The sequence below is a fragment of the Ranitomeya variabilis genome, chromosome 2 (assembly GCF_051348905.1).
Source record: "Ranitomeya variabilis isolate aRanVar5 chromosome 2, aRanVar5.hap1, whole genome shotgun sequence".
Taxonomy (NCBI): Eukaryota; Metazoa; Chordata; class Amphibia; order Anura; family Dendrobatidae; genus Ranitomeya; species Ranitomeya variabilis.
The window spans coordinates 967,116,577-967,132,191 of NC_135233.1; positions in this window are offsets into that span (position 1 = coordinate 967,116,577).

The following is a 15,615-nucleotide window of genomic DNA, read 5'->3' on the forward strand; positions in this document are numbered from 1 at the left end:
TACTCAGCACTTCATCCAGGGCATATTCAATACACACACAAGAATTCTCATCAGGCAATGCTTCCACTTTCCCTTGACTTATCTAAGGTATATTAAGCTTGTCCCCGGGATGGACCACATCCTTCAGTCCCTTAAAGGAAAGGTGTCGCATTTTATTTTTTGTATTAAAAATGATTGTTTATATAAACAATTATTTTTAATACAAATTTACATTTTTTAACTTTAACATTTTTTTTATTATTATTTTTTTTTTCAGCCACTGGGCGCCGCCATTTTGCTTTGCAGGAGTGTAAGTGTAGCTGCACGACACTTACACTCTGCAAATACGGCAGCCCTGGGCATAGAGATCTGCAGTCGGCGCCCGACCCCATACCTAGCATTATAAGCTGCTCCCTGCTGTGATCTGGCCATGCCCCCTGAGCCGTCCACATCGCAGCAGAGGCAGGAGATCAGCGCCATCTTCCTGGAGCTCACAGTGTGCCGTGAGCTCCAGCTTCCCAGGATAATCGCAGGAGCCCTGCAGTTATAGGAGGAGGAGGAGGAGGAGACCAAGGACGGGAGGGAGAAAGGACTCAGCAGGGAGCCGTGAAGTAAGTATCAGTGGGGAGGGGGAGAGGTAATCTAATCCTCTCCTTTGTGATGCTGACTCTGAGCAGTTATCTCCTCCCATGTGTGTTACTGTGCTGACTGTGTATCTAATCCTCTCCTGTGTGATACTGTCTGCTTGGCCATGCATCTAATCCTATCCTGTGCGATACTAACTGAGCTGTGTATCTACTCCTCTCCTGTGTGATACTGTCTGCTGAGCCATGCATCTAATCCTATCCTGAGTGTTACTGTGCTGACTGTGTATCTAATCCTCTCCTGTGTGATACTTTGCTGAGCTGTGTATCTAATCCTCTCCTGTGTGATACTTTGCTGAGTGGTGTATCTAATCCTCTCCTGTGTGATACTTTGCTGAGCTGTGAATCTACTCTTCTCCTGTCTGATACAGTCTGCTGAGCCCTGCATCTAATCCTGTCCTGTGTGATGCTGTCTGCTGAGCCATGTATCTAATCCTATCCTGTGTGATACTGTCTGTTGAGCCATGTATCTAATTCTACCCTGTGTGATACTGTGCTGAGACGTGTATCTAATCCTCTCCTGTGTGATGCTGTCTGCTGAGCCATGTATCTAATTCTACCCTGTGTGATACTGTGCTGAGATGTGTACCTAATCCTCTCCTGTGGGATACTGTGTGCTGAGCCGTGTATCTAATCCTATTCTGTGTGTTACTGTGCTGAGATGTGTATCTAATCCTCCCCTGTGTGATATTGACTGCTGAGCTGTGTATCTAATGCTATCCTTTGTGATACTGACGGCTGAGCCATGTATCTAATCCTATCCTGTATGATACTGACTGAGCTGTGTATCTAATACTGTCCTGTGTGATACTGACTGCTGAGCTGTGTATCTAATCCTCTCCTACGCACTCTTCTCCCCCGTTATGTGTGATCTATATGGCGGTATTATGTGAGATCTATATGGCGTCGTTATGTGAGAAGTATATGGTGGTATTATGTGTGATCTATATGGCGGTATTATGTGAGAACACTGGTGGTATTATGTGAGATCTATATGGCGGTATTATGTGTGAAGTATATGGCGGTATTATGTGTGCTCTGTATGGCGGTATTATGTGTGCTCTGTATGGCGGTATGTGTGATCTATATGGCGGTATTATGTGAGATCTATATGGTGGTATTATGTGTGATCTATATGGCGGTATTATGTGTGCTCTATATGGCGGTATTATGTGTGCTTTATATGGCGGTATTATGTGAGATCTATATATTGGTTTTATGTGAGAACACTATGGCGTCGTTATTTGCAATCTATATGATGGTAGTATGTGAGAACTATAGGACAGTATTATGTTTGATATATATGGCGGCATTATGTGAGAACACTATGGTAGTATTATCTTCATAAAGTGTACCCATTCTAGGGTTGTTCTGGTTGAGCAGCTGCACACGGGTCTGGGGTAATAGAGGGGGCAGCATGACATCCAGTTAGGTGCAGTCAGGGGAGGGCTGGTGAGGCAGCTGAAGAGAGGGGTCTCATTTTTATCTTTACTATATGGCTACATTTCCTTCCCATTGTCACCAGGTACTTCGCCTGTCACCTCGCTTTCACACATCGCCAGGACAGGATGGAGAAGACAGGATGTGAGGAGGGGAATGGGGTCTGCATGCAAAGTCTGGATCAGAACAGGCCATCAATCTGCAGAAATGTTTTCTGGATTTCTGTGGAGCAGACAAGCAGATGGTCTATCCATGTGTATAAAAAACAGCGCTCTATGTAAATCCCTGGCTGCTCTGCGCACTGAACATGGTGCTTCCATACACCAGCACACTGCTCTCCTGAAATACTCTGTGCTGCTGTCACCCTGCTCCCTCCACCACATATCTCCCAGAATCCTTGCTGCCTGCCATCCTCTGTGACTGTCTACTTGTCAGTATAACTCTGCAGTCGCCAATAAAATGGCTGCTCACTGTGTTCCTGAATATCATCCTCTCTTATCCCTTAGCAAACACTCAGAAGGGGAGGAGAGGAGTGACATCACACACGTCAGCAGACTCCGCCCATAATTACTGCAGTGCAGTAATGTGAGCTAGTTGTACACTAGGTTTTTGTCAAATTTCATTAGCTGCTCCCCCTAGTGTTTAAAAGTGGAAATGCCAAACCTTTTAAAATTATTTTTCATATTTTACTAAATTATAAACAAATGATAATATTTTTTAAGGAAATTTAAACATTAATTCTGTACATTTTTTTCAATCGCTGGAAAAAACATTTTTTTGATGGCACCTTCCCTTTAACATACTCACTGTCCTGTACTCTTGCCTCCTCTGATCTGAAAACTGCTGCCCACGCAAAGATTTGCCCTATTTGGTGTGACCTGGTCCCGTGCTGCTTAGCTTTTCCTTCTGATGACAACTGCAGACCCACTAATTTCTGCACCGTCAATGCTGCTGCTGTGTGTGCTGTAATACTCTGGCCCCTGGATTCTGTCAGCTGGGCTCACACTTCTGGGTAACGTTACGGGGTACGATGTGCTCAGGGCTAGACAGCCGTCCTGAGCTAATGGGTGCCCTCACCCCAACTGAGCAAAAACAGGAAGCCCTTCTAACTTATTCCGAACGTGCCCCTCCTATTCTAACTATTTGCTATAGTGCCCCCATCTAGTGGCCAACTAGGGATGCTACTCCCTAACACTAAACTGGCCCCGGAGTGCTTACTTTTCCTATCAACAACAGGGTGCAAAAACATGTAATGGCATAACATTCAGACATATATATAACAAGAGTAATACGCTTTATGAGTAGCAGTACTCAATATAAGACACAGTGATAATACATTAAATATGTAGCAGTATCACTTGACAAGTGGATAGTGGGTTGAGGGGGAGGGGAACAAGGCATCAAACTATCACATTCCCTACATAAAGATGCTCCAATCTTTTTATCCTGGGAATATTCAAAAAATTTGAAAGTTATGACCAATTCACTTGATAGGCATATACTTTCTGAACAGTAGAAGGTCGACTCCTGGGACTCCCACAAACCCAAACATTGGTTCTCTTCAAATACCCCATTAGAATGAAGGGTTATATGTGCAAGCATCTCACTTCTCCATTCATTCTCTATAGGACTGGCATAGAAAACTAACTGCTTTACTATAGGCTCAGATTAACCAGATGTAACTTAATACTGGATGCAATAAAAATAAGCTCCTGGACCCATCCCCAATACAGGCAAATATGCACATCAGTAGATGGAGTCAATCATGTCCACATTTTTGTAGATGTAACTGACCACATTTTTTTGGACAAACTCAGGTGCAGTTTTAGATGGGTTTACACAAATGTAATTTTTCTTTCATTATGGCTTCAAAACCCTACTGCAGTCTAAGATTTTGATTGGAACAGTTCCGATGTTGCAAATATAATATACAAGGCTATTAAAATTCTTTCCTATTCTGGACACCTGAAACCTCCCTGGTGCATTCATCCTAGACTGACTTGTAAAGAACTAATATACCATGAGGGTCTATGGGGCCTATTGTTTGACTGTGTAATTCATTTTTCATTCCATATAATATAACAGACAGAGCATAACCTAAACCTCTTAGGCTAGAATCCATAACGTAGTTAATTAAAATGCTACTGTCGTGTATGATAGTCTCCCTACTGTCACACACAGGATGCCAAATCATAGACTTTGTTGGGTGTTTTGTAGTGATGAGCGAATATACTCGTTACTCGAGATTTCCCGAGCATGCTCGGGTGTCCTCCGAGTATTTTTTAGTGCTCGGAGATTTAGTTTTCATCGCCGCAGCTGAATGATTTACATCTGTTAGCCAGCATAAGTAGATGTGGGGGTTGTCTGGCTGCTAGGGAATCCCCACATGTAATCAAGCTGGCTAACAGATGTAAATCTTTCAGCTGAGGTGAGGAAAACTATATCTCCGAGCACTAAAAAATACTCAGAGGTCACCCGAGCGTGCTTGGGAAATTTCGAGTACGAGTATATTCGCTCATCACTAGTGTCTTGTTTTTCTCTTGATATGCAGATTTTTTTCTAGGATCCGCAAGTACTTCAAGACTGTGTAAAATCTTTTTATATTTCTGATGTAAGACAAGATATTATGAAAAGTGCTATAGTATATTATTCTCTACTTGCTGATGCCAATGATTAACTCTTTGGTGATTACTGAAACAGATGATGTGATTTAGATACATGCACAACACTAAGTCCATGTGCACACGTTAAGCATTTGGTGAGTTTTTTACCTCATTATTTGTAAGTCAAAACCAGGAGTGGAGCAATCAGATGAAAAGTAGAGTAGGAACACGTCACTACTTCTGCATTTATCACCCACTCCTGGTTTTCACTTACAAATACTGAGGTAAAAATCTCTCCAAATACTCAACGTGGGCAAATAATCTAAAAAGAATGAACTATGTAAAAACTACTTGCTATTTATATGTTCAGTCTTTTAATCTTCTATTAAGTGATTCTGGTTTCCAAATCAGCAAAGCGATTAAAAGAAGTGGCCTGATTCTTCTTCAGGCCTTTTCATCTTGGAAGCCAGTAACTTTTTTATACATACAAAAAATAAAAGGGGTGAGAAAAAGGTGTTTTCCTAAAGAGTTTTCTGCTTGAAAACCTCAGAGTTTAAAAGATGTTGTGTTCATATACTCATCTTTTGGAGATATCAGATGTTTATTCTTTGTGCCAAAAGGTGTATTGATTTTCATGTACTCATAAGAGCCTTCTATCATTGTTTGATGTCCTTTGGAGATACAATTTAGATTATGCTCCTTAAAACATTGTGTATTCCATGAAATTAGGCCATTAATTACAAGTCTATTTAGCATCTTTACTTGATCATAGTAGATTCTTAAAACAGATTTGTGCCAAAGAGGACCAAATATATTTATTTGTAAAGATGTAGCAAATAAATCATTTCTTCTTCATACCGCACTAATAATGTGCTGACAAGTGCAATTCTGAGAAAAACATGCAGTTATCTCTGCTGTTATAGTATCCATGTGTAGCAAAAATTGCTTTTCCTCATGCCAGCTGCTCACCTGATGCTTAGATAAAATCTTTTCACATGGTACACTTCCAATGACAAGAACAGATTATGGCTTTTGCTAGATCACTAGAACAGGTGAGGTAACACATCACATTGATCTGTAACAAATTGTGCGTACCTGCTGACAATTATGTTCTCTCCTGAAAAGACTTGATGTATATAGTGCCAAAGACAAAATTCTAAATTCTTCACTGAGATGCAATCTTTGCTGGAGATACAATAGTCTCCCATATTGGTTAAAAAACCAGTTTAAAACAGTCAAACCAAAGAAATGTCAAGTACTCATGCTCCCTCACAGCCGTCACTATTCCGTTCTGGGCCGCCACTGCTGTTTTTGATGAATATTCTGAATATTGTTCTGGCAGTGTGGATAAGATGATCAGTGTTGTTGCTGTTCCTGCCGTTGTTAGTAGTAAAGTTGTGAATAAAGACATATTTAAGTAGCAAAGTTGAAGAAATAGCTGATTATGAGGAGTAAATGCTAAACTGTTAACAGCTCTACATTTGTAACTTACGGTTATGAGAAAGTCACAGATGAAAGATATGAGTCCAATGTCAAAATTGCTATACTAGTTTCCTTGAAGAAGTGAATGTGCCCATTGACATTATCAAACAGAAGATGCCTATTGAAACACAGAGGGTTTTTTTTCCAAAAGCATCTTCTCTTGGCATTTTTTGGTCATTTTATGCTATGTCTTTGCCTCTGGGGTATACTCTTTTACTTGTATTGTATAAACTAGTAAGTGGCTTCTAAACAGAAACTCACAGAAGAATGGTCAGGTCCCTTCATTTAACTCCTTAGTGGCTTTGGATGTGTGAATCTGTGAAAGGAAGTCTGTCAGTAGGATCAACCCTCCTAAGGTTTTTATATGGGCAGGTAAGTCATAGGAAACTGAATAAAATTATACCTTGATATCTGCAATCTGTTGTCTTATTCCAGAGAAATCCACGTTTTTCTTATCTGTAAGTGAACTGTTAAAATATATGAGCTAGACATAGATCTCCTTGAGAATCTGTCTCCTGAGCTTATTTTTAACAAAAAGGGGCATTACCAATGGGAAATGTTGTGAAATTGGATTTTGGGCTCCCCCGGTGGCCACTGGTGGAATTGAACTGGTGTGCATCATCCCCTCTGTTCACCTGTTTCCATCAGGATGTGGGAGTCGCTATTTAACCTTGCTCCTCTGTCACTTCCATGCCGGTTAACATTGTAATCAGAAGCCTTTCTGTGCATGTTCCTGCTGCTAGACAACTCCCAGCTAAGTTGGACTTTAGTCCTCGTTTGTTTTTGCATTTTGTTCCAGTTCACAGCTGTAGTTTCGTTTCTGTGTCTGGAAAGCTCTTGTGATCTGAAATTGCCACTCTGATGTTATGAGTTAATACTAGAGTCTTAAAGTAATTTCAGGATGGTATTTTGATAGGGTTTTCAGCTGACCATGAAAGTGCCCTTTCTGTCTTCCTGCTATCTAGTAAGCGGACCTCAATTTTGCTAAACCTATTTTCATACTACGTTTGTCATTTCATCTTAAATCACCGCCAATATATGTGGGGGCCTCTGTCTGCCTATCGGGGAAATTTCTCTAGAGGTGAGCCAGGACTATATTTTCCTCTGCCAGGATTAGTTAGTCCTCCGGCCGGCGCTGGGCGTCTAGGGATAAAAAACGTAGGCAACGCTACCCGGCTACTGTTAGTTGTGCGGCAGGTTTAGTTCATGGTCAGTTTAGTTTTCATCCTTCCAAGAGCTAGTACTTATGTTTGCGGGGCTATGTTCTCTTGCTATTGAGAACCATAACAGTTTGACCGGCCGCAAAGGGTTAAATTAATTGACAGAGAAAGGAGAGAAAAGAGAAGTCTGCTGAAGATTTTTTTTTTTTTTTCCCTTCCCTTCAGTTCTGAGTGTGCTTGTAATTGAATCTCTTGCAAGTCTGCCTATATTGCAGCCTTTCTCTCTCTCTCTCTCCTTCTAATCCTGGAATGGCTCTGTGTTCACCTGTTTAAAATGGATATTCAGAGTTTAGCTGCAGGTTTGAATAATCTCACCACGAAAGTTCAAAATTTACAAGATTTTGTTGTTCATGTTCCTATATCTGAACCTAGAATTCCTTTGCCTGAATTTTTCTCGGGGAATAGATCTTGCTTTCAAAATTTCAAAAATAATTGCAAGTTGTTTTTGTCCCTGAAATCTCGCTCTGCTGGAGATCCTGCTCAGCAGGTCAGGATTGTGATTTCCTTGCTCCGGGGCGACCCTCAGGATTGGGCTTTTGCATTGGCTCCAGGGGATCCTGCGTTGCTCAATGTGGATGCGTTTTTTCTGGCCTTGGGGTTGCTTTATGAGGAACCTCAGTTAGAGCTTCAGGCGGAAAAGGCCTTGATGTCCCTATCTCAGGGGCAAGACGAAGCTGAAATATACTGCCAGAAATTCCGTAAATGGGCTGTGCTTACTCAGTGGAATGAGAGCGCCCTGGCGGCGAATTTCAGAGAGGGTCTCTCTGATGCCATTAAGGATGTTATGGTGGGGTTCCCTGTGCCTGCGGGTCTGAATGAGTCCATGACAATGGCTATCCAGATCGATAGGCGTCTGCGGGAGCGCAAACCTGTGCACCATTTGGCGGTGTCTACTGAGAAGACGCCAGAGAATATGCAATGTGATAGAATTCTGTCCAGAAGTGAACGGCAGAATTTAAGACGAAAAAATGGGTTGTGCTTCTATTGCGGTGATTCAACTCATGTTATATCAGCATGCTCTAAGCGTACTAAGAAGCTTGATAAGTCTGTTTCAATTGGCACTTTACAGTCTAAGTTTATTCTATCTGTGACCCTGATTTGTTCTTTATCATCTATTACCGCGGATGCCTATGTCGACTCTGGCGCCGCTTTGAGTCTTATGGATTGGTCCTTTGCCAAACGCTGTGGGTATGATTTGGAGCCTCTTGAAACTCCTATACCCCTGAAGGGGATTGACTCCACCCCATTGGCTAGTAATAAACCACAATACTGGACACAAGTAACTATGCGGATTGATCCGGATCATCAGGAGATTATTCGCTTTCTTGTGCTGTATAACCTACATGATGTGTTGGTGCTTGGATTGCCATGGCTGCAATCTCATAACCCAGTCCTTGACTGGAAAGCTATGTCTGTGTTAAGCTGGGGATGTAAGGGGACGCATGGGGACGTACCTGTGGTTTCCATTTCATCATCTATTCCCTCTGAGATTCCTGAATTCTTGACTGAATATCGTGACGTTTTTGAAGAACCTAAGCTTGGTTCATTACCTCCGCACCGGGAGTGCGATTGTGCCATAGATTTGATTCCGGGTAGTAAATACCCTAAGGGTCGTTTATTTAATCTGTCTGTGCCTGAACATGCTGCTATGCGAGAATATATAAAGGAGTCCTTGGAAAAGGGACATATTCGTCCTTCGTCATCTCCCTTAGGAGCCGGTTTTTTCTTTGTGGCTAAGAAAGATGGCTCTTTAAGACCGTGTATTGATTATCGGCTTTTGAATAAAATCACGGTTAAATATCAATATCCGTTGCCACTGCTGACTGATTTGTTTGCTCGCATAAAGGGGGCCAAGTGGTTCTCTAAGATAGATCTCCGTGGGGCGTATAATTTGGTGCGAATTAAGCAGGGGGATGAGTGGAAGACCGCATTTAATACGCCCGAGGGCCACTTTGAGTATTTGGTGATGCCTTTTGGTCTTTCAAATGCCCCTTCAGTCTTTCAGTCCTTTATGCATGACATTTTTCGTGATTATTTGGATAAATTTATGATTGTGTATCTGGATGATATTTAGATTTTTTCGGATGACTGGGACTCTCATGTCCAGCAGGTCAGGAGGGTTTTTCAGGTTTTGCGGTCTAATTCCTTGTGTGTGAAGGGTTCTAAGTGCGTTTTTGGGGTACAAGAGATTTCCTTTTTGGGATATATTTTTTCCCCCTCTTCCATCGAGATGGATCCTGTCAAGGTTCAGGCTATTTGTGATTGGACGCAACCCTCTTCTCTTAAGAGTCTTCAGAAATTTTTGGGCTTTGCTAACTTTTATCGTCGATTTATTGCTGGTTTTTCTGATGTTGTTAAACCATTGACTGATTTGACTAAGAAGGGTGCTGATGTTGCTGATTGGTCCCCTGCTGCTGTGGAGGCCTTTCGGGAGCTTAAGCGCCGCTTTTCTTCCGCCCCTGTGTTGCGTCAGCCTGATGTTGCTCTTCCTTTTCAGGTTGAGGTCGACGCTTCTGAAATCGGAGCTGGGGCAGTTTTGTCGCAGAGAAGTTCCGATTGTTCCGTGATGAGACCTTGTGCCTTTTTCTCGCGTAAATTTTCGCCCGCCGAGCGGAATTATGATGTTGGGAATCGGGAGCTTTTGGCCATGAAGTGGGCTTTTGAGGAGTGGCGTCATTGGCTTGAGGGGGCTAGACATCAGGTGGTGGTATTGACTGACCACAAAAATCTAATTTATCTTGAGTCCGCCAGACGCCTGAATCCTAGACAGGCGCGCTGGTCGTTGTTTTTCTCTCGGTTTAATTTTGTGGTGTCCTACCTGCCGGGTTCTAAGAATGTTAAGGCGGATGCCCTTTCTAGGAGTTTTGAGCCTGACTCCCCTGGTAACTCTGAACCTACAGGTATCCTTAAGGATGGAGTGATATTGTCTGCCGTTTCTCCAGACCTGCGGCGGGCCTTGCAGGAGTTTCAGGCGGATAGACCTGATCGTTGCCCACCTGGTAGACTGTTTGTTCCTGATGATTGGACCAGTAAAGTCATTTCTGAGGTTCATTCTTCTGCGTTGACAGGTCATCCTGGAATCTTTGGTACCAGGGATTTGGTGGCAAGGTCCTTCTGGTGGCCTTCCCTGTCTCGAGATGTGCGAGGCTTTGTGCAGTCTTGTGACGTTTGTGCTCGGGCCAAGCCTTGTTGTTCTCGGGCTAGTGGATTGTTGTTGCCTTTGCCTATCCCGAAGAGGCCCTGGACGCACATCTCTATGGATTTTATTTCGGATCTTCCTGTTTCTCAGAAGATGTCTGTCATCTGGGTGGTGTGTGACCGTTTCTCTAAGATGGTCCATTTGGTTCCCCTGCCTAAGTTGCCTTCTTCTTCCGAGTTGGTTCCTCTGTTTTTTCAAAATGTGGTCCGTTTGCATGGTATTCCGGAGAATATCGTTTCTGACAGAGGAACCCAATTCGTGTCTAGATTTTGGCGAGCATTCTGTGCTAGGATGGGCATAGATTTGTCTTTCTTGTCTGCTTTCCATCCTCAGACTAATGGCCAGACCGAGCGGACGAATCAGACCTTGGAGACATATTTGAGGTGTTTTGTGTCTGCAGATCAGGATGATTGGGTTGCTTTTTTGCCTTTAGCGGAGTTTGCCCTCAATAATCGGGCCAGCTCTGCCACCTTGGTGTCTCCTTTTTTCTGTAATTCGGGGTTTCATCCTCGATTTTCTTCTGGTCAGGTGGAATCTTCGGATTGTCCTGGAGTGGATGCTGTGGTGGAGAGGTTGCATCAGATTTGGGGGCAGGTAGTGGACAATTTGAAGTTGTCCCAGGAGAAGAATCAGCTTTTTGCCAACCGCCGGCGTCGGGTTGGTCCTCGGCTTTGTGTTGGGGACTTGGTGTGGTTGTCTTCTCGTTTTGTCCCTATGAGGGTTTCTTCTCCTAAGTTTAAGCCTCGGTTCATCGGCCCGTACAAGATATTGGAGATTCTTAACCCTGTGTCCTTCCGATTGGACCTCCCTGCATCTTTTTCTATTCATAATGTTTTTCATCGGTCATTGTTGCGCAGGTATGAGGTACCGGTTGTGCCTTCCGTTGAGCCTCCTGCTCCGGTGTTGGTTGAGGGCGAGTTGGAGTACGTTGTGGAAAAAATCTTGGACTCCCGTGTTTCCAGACGGAAACTCCAGTATCTGGTCAAATGGAAGGGATACGGTCAGGAGGATAATTCTTGGGTGACTGCCTCTGATGTTCATGCCTCCGATCTGGTCCGTGCCTTTCATAGGGCTCATCCTGATCGCCCTGGTGGTTCTGGTGAGGGTTCGGTGCCCCCTCCTTGAGGGGGGGGTACTGTTGTGAAATTGGATTTTGGGCTCCCCCGGTGGCCACTGGTGGAATTGAACTGGTGTGCATCATCCCCTCTGTTCACCTGTTTCCTCGTTTGTTTTTGCATTTTGTTCCAGTTCACAGCTGTAGTTTCGTTTCTGTGTCTGGAAAGCTCTTGTGATCTGAAATTGCCACTCTGATGTTATGAGTTAATACTAGAGTCTTAAAGTAATTTCAGGATGGTATTTTGATAGGGTTTTCAGCTGACCATGAAAGTGCCCTTTCTGTCTTCCTGCTATCTAGTAAGCGGACCTCAATTTTGCTAAACCTATTTTCATACTACGTTTGTCATTTCATCTTAAATCACCGCCAATATATGTGGGGGCCTCTGTCTGCCTATCGGGGAAATTTCTCTAGAGGTGAGCCAGGACTATATTTTCCTCTGCCAGGATTAGTTAGTCCTCCGGCCGGCGCTGGGCGTCTAGGGATAAAAAACGTAGGCAACGCTACCCGGCTACTGTTAGTTGTGCGGCAGGTTTAGTTCATGGTCAGTTTAGTTTTCATCCTTCCAAGAGCTAGTACTTATGTTTGCGGGGCTATGTTCTCTTGCCATTGAGAACCATAACAGGGAAACATGTAGCTAACACAGAACAGTAGAAATGAGCTTTGTCTCATTGCAACCACACTTGCTGCAGCTCTCACAGCTCTGCTGTGTTGCAACCCAATCTCCCTGTGAAATGGAAGCTGAAGCAATGAGAGCAAAATGCAGGTGTGCCAGTTTCAGCAACGCACAGCTCTGCAGTGAGATCAGGAGAGCAGACAGCGGCCATGACATATCACATCTGGAAACACGATGGCTCAGTGGTTAGCACTGCAACCTTGCAGTGCTGGAGTCCTGGGTTCAAATCCCACCAAGGACAACATTTGCAAAGAGTTTGTATGCTTTCCACATGTTTGTGTGGGTTTCCTCCAGGTACTTCGGTTTCTTCCCACATTACAAAGCACCATTGGGGACAACAATGATAATGTGCTGCAGAATATGTTAGCGCTTTATAAACATAAATATTATTGTTATTATTATTACTACATTGATTCTCAGGGAGATCAGGGGCCAGCTACATATGCTTAGTCTCCAATATGAAGGTTATCGAGACTCAGGACCTCCAGGTATTTTATTACCCTGCAGTGCATGGTTATAAAGACTCAAAATGGGGGTGTCTGATGAGAATTACCTCTAATATTATCTGTCCCACAAACAGCACATCCCAATGGCAAAGTGCAGTACAGATTACATTCATAGGTATCAAATAAAATGTCCTCATGAGGTAGTTCCTTGGAAGAAACCTGCAAAAAATCTTTCTGATATTTAAATCATGAGAGATATGTATTGATCTAAGTGCCATTTGCCAAGATCTACAACTTCAACTAATATCTGCCGCACATTTACTTAGGGAAAATTGTAATTTTACTAGAAATTATGATATCTGGAAACATTTGAAGGTAATCATGTTGTCCAAGTGGCTAACTATAATGATGAGCATTCTAATTTAGTCAGAAGTTGTAGCACTGGCAGATTTACAGTCAGGGCGCAGTAACACTCACAGTCTCAGAAGTGCAGCCGCAATGAGGCTCATGCAGAAAGTGGATTTATCATTGTAAGTCTCTTTTTTTGCTGAATGTGCATCCTTGTAAGCATATATAGCTGAAATTTATTGCTTTGCTTGGAAACACCAATTACCTGCACCACAATAGCTATAGTGGCCAGCCAGCCTACAGAGGCAGGTGGTTGATGCTGAATTTCATAAGGACTTGCTCTTTCTTTTGGGAATAGTTACACATTATGCTCCATACTGTATAATGACCACAAATGATGCTCCATACTGTATATTGGCCGCACATGATACTTCGTACCGTATAATGGCCACACATAGCTACTCCTACACACGCGGCTGCGCTCTGTACACACGTGCTCCGCTCCATACACCTCGTACACATGTGGCTCCACTCCGTACACCTCGTACACATTTAGCTCCGCTCCATACACCTCATACACACACGACTCCGCTCAGTACACCTCATACACATGGCTCCGCTCCGTACACCTCATACACACACGGTTCCGCTCCATACACCTCATACACATTCAGCTCTGCTCCATACACCTTTTGCCTTTTGAAAAGATTGTTTATAATTTTTTCTATTTTTTTCTCTGGCGCCCCCTAGGGGGCCGCCTAGTTCGCCTATATGTTCGGGCCAGCCCTGTTTATAGTTATATTAAGTGAGACTCACATCGGAAGTTTGTGATATGCCTAATTATTGGGATGTGCAATAATATAGCTTGCTGAGGGGACAGTTTTGGTATTAGTGAATACTGCTAATAAGAGCTGTGATTTAGGCCATGTTCACACAGTGCGTTTTTTACCGCGGAACCGCGGCGGTTTTGCCGCTGCGGTTCCGCAGCTGTTTTCCATGCAGGGTACAGTACACTGTACCCTATGGAAAACAGGACACACTGTGCACATGGTCCGGAAATTTAAAAAAAAAGCCGTGCTGAATAGCTCCCGGAAAAAAGAAGGAGCATGTCAATTCTTCTTCCTGAACCGCAGCGGTTCTGCACCCATAGACCTCCATTGTGAGGTCAAAATCGCAGTAAAACACGCAGATCAAAAATATATCTGCGTGTTTTACTGCGGTTTGATGTGCAGAACCGCTGCTGCAGGAAGTGCGGGGAAGCCGGCGGAAGTGCGGGGCCGGAAGTGCGTGGGCGGAGAGACATGGAGGCATAGCGTCGCATGGGGATCGTGTCGGCCGTTTGATTGATTTGGTATGTGTGTGTGTGTGTGTGTGTGTGTGTGTGTGTGTGTGTGTGTGTGTGTCCCCATGCGACGATAGTGCCTCCATTGTGCTAAGTCGCCGTATGGGACTACTACTCCCATCCGGTATTAGGATGGGAGAGTTGTCCCTGTGTCCGGCGACTTAGCACAATAGTAAAGTTTACACCAAACACCTACACACAATACACATACATGACACACAGTACAGTACATACAACACATAACATAGAGTATATACTCACCAACAGCACACTGGTAGGCGAAGCCCTCGATCCTCCAGGAAAAAATCCAAAAATAATAAACCAAATTCATACTCCCTGTCCGCAGAATCCATAAAACGAGTGTCCCACGCCGATCCCCTGCTCTCCGGCGATACACTGCCAGGAGCGAAGCTCCTAGCAGTGTATCGCGTACTGTTCCGGAGTTCAATGACTCCGGCGTCTCGGTTAACAGCAGTACAGCTGCGTTGAACTTTCCCACGCAGCACTGCCGTTAAGCGAGAGTGCCGGGGTCAATGACCGCCGGTAAACTCGCTCGCGCATGCGCAGTGACACACCGACAGGAACTATGGCTCCTGTCAGTGTGTTGCTGCATCCGTGGAGAGCAGACATTTCTCTGGATGTGTCTGTTCTCCATGGAAAATCTTCGTGGGATACGTGGATACTTAAATACGTGACACGTGTCACTTAAATACGTGATACGTGTCACTTAAATACGTGGCACGTGGCACTTAAATACGTGGCACGTGGCACTTAAATACGTGATACGTGGCACTGAAATACGTGGCACGTGGCACTTAAATACGTGGCACGTGGCACTGAAATACGTGGCACTTAAATACGTGGCACGTGGCACTGAAATACGTGGCACGTGGCACTTAAATACGTGATACGTGGCACTGAAATACGTGGCACGTGGCACTTAAATACGTGGCACGTGGCACTGAAATACGTGGCACGTGGCACTTAAATACGTGATACGTGGCACTGAAATACGTGGCACGTGGCACTTAAATACGTGGCACGTGGCACTGAAATACGTGGCACTTAAATACGTGGCACGTGGCACTGAAATACGTGGCACGTGGCACTTAAATACGTGAT